Here is a 5,612-nt window from a genome sequence, read left to right on the forward strand (position 1 = left end):
ACACATACATACACACCATGTTGTAATACATATGAGAGTTTCAAAAGAATAATTTTTCATAATCTTAAAAGTTATAGTAATTAAAAGTTTTGTAACATATACGATTACTTAAAACATATTTTCAATTTTTAAACTAATCTTCCTCACGATTTTTAAACTCTTATATCTTTTTTCTACGTTTACGTTTCTTTTTTTCTTAAAAATTACACCATAAAATATGTTTAAAAATCGTGAGGAAGATTAGTTTAAAAATCGAAAATATGTTTTAAATAATCGTATTATGTTACAAAACTTTTAAGATTATGAAAGATTATTCTTTTGAAATTCTCATATGTATTACAACATGGTGTGTATGTATGTAAGTGGGAATGCCCGCGCGTTGCGGCGGGTATCCCGACTTATGATGTCTGTTACAAATGTTGACGTTAAGCATGAAGTTTGTTACTTACAAAATCTAACCCGTCACTCTAACCTTACAAAAAAAATCGCTCTAGTAGTTTTGTTAGATGTACAACCCGTCTTCAAACATTCATTGGTCACCTGCTAGGTCGTGTAGTGTGGCCATCCTTGTTGTTGAGGTGTCTTTCTTTTTGTTGAGGGTCATGTTTACAGGTCGAATCAAGCACAAACCCAAAAAAATTTAGCCTAAACCTGAAATTGTACCAAACACATGAAGAGAAACACAACATGAGATATTATGGTTTGATACTACAGTCAGTTTGGAGTACAAATCTGCAACTTCAAAGCACATTATGTTGCCTCTCCCAGCGTATAAGGACACTACCACCGCTACAGACTTTAACCACCAGCTTCAAAAGCCTTAGAAAAACCGTGTCTCGACTGAAATTGACCACAATCTAGATAAACAATAGATATGTTGGGTAACCGTCAAAATAGGCAGGGGCGGCCCTGGGGGTGGGCAGGGAGGACCACCGGCCAGTGCCCGATATTTTGAAGGGCACATTATGTTAAAAAAAGAACTCAGTATGTATATGTAAAATAAATAATAGGGTATACCTTACAGGTAAATTGGAAGAGGATAATTTGAACCCCCGCAATTGCCGCCTCCTGAAAGAGAGAATTCCTGAGTATATGGGGGGGGGGGGGCTGGAAGCGCAGGGGCGGATTCCATTGGCCTCTTCAATCATCGGTTTCAATTGCTTTCAATTGATCCGGCTCAAGTCTGGTTGGGTTGATAAGATTTAAGATATTTTATGCATTAAAAACATACTTCGAACACATTTTGACTTATGCCACCTATTGTATTTAATGAAGATTAATTAATTGAAATATAACATGATCATATAAACTGTAATGTGTACCTAGTTTTGTCCCAACAAGTACTACCGGAACATTTGGTGCAAATCGTCGAAGTTCAGGCATCCACTGTATGAATAGTCAAAGTTCACTTGAAGTTAGTCAACTTTTGACTGTAAATTCAAACGTATATCAAGTTGACAGATGAAAAGAATTCTTATCTATTATGGGGGTTTTCTTCCTTTTCAAGATTTAAGAAACTATAACATAAAAATATGACGGGCGATTACGAATTCTTATTTGATTTTGAATATAAAATCTAATCCATTTGACTTTAAAAAAGTCAAAATCAACCTAATATAGGAAAAAAATTAGTTATGAAGATTAAAAAGGTTTCAACTTGATTATGTGGTTTTCTTCTTTTCCAAATTCAAGAAAATACAACATTAAAAGAAGTGTGAACTAGAGCATTCACATCCACTCCATTATCTTTAACCCTATAATTTAACAAAAAATCACTACTTGTTAAAATTTATCACCCATTTTAAAAACCCCTCCACATCCTATCCTTTATATTTATATCTATATTTTTTTTTATTAATTTTTTCTCTTTCTTTCATTTACAATCTTAACTACCCACTATTTTGACTCGTCCGAAACCTCCGTCGATGCATTATAAGGCTTGATGCGTTAAAATGCATTTTGGATGCGGTATAAAAAACTGTTACCTTAAACGAGAAATTACTGAACGAGTAATTCACATTGAGATTCGAAGCACCTAATTATGCCAGGTTACCACATTCATCACCTTGCTTAAACAACCAAAGGATTAGAAATGAAAACTGCTACACTAATTTTCAAAGTCAGCAACCTGAAATAAAGCAAAACGTAAGTTCCATTTAATATCATGTGAATGTTCAAGCTAGTTCCATTAAATAAATAAGAGGGTAAAAGTGAAAATAACAAACTGAGGGACCTTCACTCTTGTATAAGGCTAGTGGGTATGGTGATGGTCCATCTTTGGAGGATGATCCGCCACGTAGGCGACACGTCATAGTCATCCCAAGGATGGATCATCCTCCAAAACTAGAGGGCATGGGAGGATGATCCTAGTCATAGTCCTCCACCACTTTTATGTTTTTTTTATTTTTTTTAATCTTCAACTTTTTTTTAACATTTACCAAATAAAGTAACAAAATGTTTTTATTAATATTAAAAAACATTACATAAACTTAAAAAAATTAAACTTAAAAAAATTAAACTTAAAGAAATAAATTTAAAAAAAAAACATAAACTTAAAAAAAATAAAGTTAAAAAAAATAAACTTAAAAATATTCTAATATATTAAAATAAGCTACTGGTATATGATGTTAAGGTCACTAAGCGAACCAGGTAGACCAAAAAAAGCATGCCATATTCAGAGATCCTGTGACGCAACAGCCTCTAGAATAATAGTCAGATGTCCATGATCTCCCCTAGTATATTGACCTTGCCAGGCAACTGGGCAGTTCTGCCACGGCCAGTGCATGCAATCAATGCTCCCGAGCATTCCTGGGAAACCATGTCTCTGTTCGTGTGCTTGATATAATTTTTGAACGTCGTTTGCGTTCGGTTTCCGCAGGTATCGCTTGCTATACAATTTGACAACCCATTCGCAAAACTTGTGCAAACATCGACGTGCGGTTCTTTCAGACATCCTAATATACTCGTCTAATGCATCGGGTGCGTAACCGTACGCAAGCTGGCGAATGGCCGACGTACATTTTTGTAAATTACTGAAACCCCTTTGCCCCCTAGCGTCGTTTCGCAATGTAAAAAACGGATCAGACTGGGCCATGTCGCCTGCAATACGTAAAAACAGTGGACGACTCATGCGGAACCGACGTCGAAAAATCTCGGCTGGGTACACGGGTTCGTCGGCAAAATAATCGGCTACTAGTTTATCGTGGCCGGCTATAAATTTAAAACGAAACATAAATGAAATTAATTATAAAATACATTTTCAAATCTATATAAAACATAAGGAAAAAAAAGTAAAATACCTTCTTGGTCTCGGTTATATTTTGCTCGTCTAGTTAGCCGTTGGGACGACCCTTCATCAGCCGCCATGAAGACCTGAGCCGCGTTCATAATCATGTTGTGCATAATAACATCCTCTTCCGAAGATGATGAATACCACGTAGACGAAGACGATGAAGACATAAAAGAAATTGAAGAAATGGGTGAAGCCATGATAATTTTTTAGCGAGAGATGGGGTGGTAGCGGGTAAAAAATGGTATAAAATATGATGAGTTTTTATAAAAAGGGAAGAGTGGTAATAAAATGTGAGAGAGATGGGGTGGTAGAGGGTGAAAAGTTATGAAAAAAATGGTTAAAGAGGTGCGTATTTATAAAAATGGAAGTGAATTGGGGTTTTTTTGAATTATGACCGTTATTTAATTAATATAAATTCTGAAATTAATTTTTTTTTTCAAACGGTCGTATGCCAGAGGTCCCCACATTTTTTGTCTTTTGTGCGCGTCGAGAACGTCGGCTTACGGCCGTTGAAGACGGGACGGGGGGGGGGCACGGTGTTCCCTCCGTCACCGGACCAGGACGGTATATGGGGACGACCCCATACCGAGTAGCCTAAAACAATTTTACTGGGAAATATAACAAGGGAAGAAAATTTATTGGAAAAGATCGCATATGTAAAAAGGGATATTGAGTCCATACATCTGAAAACATTAGTTGAAACATTGGTAAATGAGTCGAGTCAAATTGAGTAAAACCAAAATTAACCCAACCTATTGGTTTTACATTTTCAATAGCCAAAACTTTTGGTTATGGGTCAAAACCCAACTGCAATAGAACCATTGCAAAAGAACAACTTTTATTATATAACCACAAAAGTGAGTTTACCAGAAACCCTTTCAGTAGCAGCAATTAAGATTGGTAAAATTGACCTCAAAATTTGGATCGCTTCAGCGGGCTCGAGCAACATACGCCAGCGAAGCAGCTGCTGCTAAAAGTGTCGCTGCTAACTTTTTGTACAAATCTTCCGGTTCCTCTTCCATTCCTGTAATCGACTGTTTAAAATCATCGTTTACGGCTTTTTGCTCATCAAGTTGCTTGAGAGCTTCATCTCTCTCCAGTGCAGCCTGATAGGAATCCCATTTAAAGTCACAAATGAGCATGTTTGACTTTAAAGAGTCAAATAAACTCTAAACTTATTACAGTAAACAAACTTGAACATGATTATGGATTTCTTCTTATTTTTTTTTCAAGATGATATAACATAAGAACATATGTAGTTAACAGAAGCGTATCGATTTGGAAGTTAAAAGCCAGTCCTTTGACTCTTAAAGTCAAACAAATATTACTTTGGGGAAATATACAATAGATTTCAACTTGATCATGGTTTTTTTTCCTGTTCAAGTTACAAAATCAACTTCAAAAGAATAATTTTTCATAATCTTAAAAGTTTTAGTAATTAAAAGTTTTGTAACATAATACGATTACTTAAAACATATTTTCAATATTTACACTAATCTTCCTCGCGATTTTTAAACTCTTATATCATTTTTCTACGTTTACGTTTCTTTTTTCTTAAAAATTACACCATAAAATATGTTTAAAAATCGTGAGGAACATTAGTTTAAAAATTGAAAATATGTTTTAAATAATCGTATTATGTTACAAAACTTTTAAGATTATGAAAAAATATTCTTTTGAAATTCTCATATGTATTACAACATGGTGTATATGTATGTATGTGTGTATAAGAACTCTAAAAGACTTTAAAACTTAAGAAAAAGTAAAAAAAAAAACTTTAAAAATATGAAAAATCCTAACAACCAACTATTTTATTTAATTTTATATATATTTAACGTAATTTAAGGTTAATTTTATAAAGAGTTAAATGTCATTTTAGGGCTCAAGCCATGTGGAAATGGCTCAAGCCATTTTGAAAGGTCTCAAGCCATGTGGAAAGGTCTCAAGCCATGTGGAAAAGTCTTAAGCCATGTGGAAACGTCTCAAGCCATATGAAGCCATGTGGAAAGGTCTCAAGCCATGTTAAGACGTCTCAGCTAAGACTTCTGAGACGTTTCAGCGTTGTCGGACACGTGGCAGCCAGTGATTGGTCCATTGTCAAGACGTTTCAGCAACATGGTAGCATCTCTACAAGACGTTTCCTTTGGCTAGTTTCTAAATGTTGACCAATTCTTTGCTAGTTTCGAGATTTCCCCTCTAAATAAATTGATTCTAGAATGCTTTAGTTGTTTTTTGTTGCTGATTTCTCAAAGAAGAGAAAGAGAAACAAAAGGGCTTTTCAATCTCGATCTTTAGAGAGAGAGAGAGAGAGACATGATTT

The 5,612-nt window shown here is 34.9% G+C and overlaps 1 long non-coding RNA gene across 1 annotated transcript; it reads right to left on the reverse strand.

The window, feature by feature from the left end:
- Positions 1-408: 408 nt before the first annotated feature.
- On the reverse strand, positions 409-2,286 carry LOC118483744. The gene is made up of 2 exons (XR_004871311.1): positions 1,986-2,286; positions 409-1,386 (listed from the first exon to the last, which is right to left on the reverse strand). It is a non-coding gene; the product is annotated as an uncharacterized LOC118483744 (long non-coding RNA).
- Between the last annotated feature and the right edge of the window lie 3,326 nt (positions 2,287-5,612).

The sequence above is a fragment of the Helianthus annuus genome, chromosome 11 (genome assembly GCF_002127325.2).
Source record: "Helianthus annuus cultivar XRQ/B chromosome 11, HanXRQr2.0-SUNRISE, whole genome shotgun sequence".
Classification (NCBI taxonomy): Eukaryota; Viridiplantae; Streptophyta; class Magnoliopsida; order Asterales; family Asteraceae; genus Helianthus; species Helianthus annuus.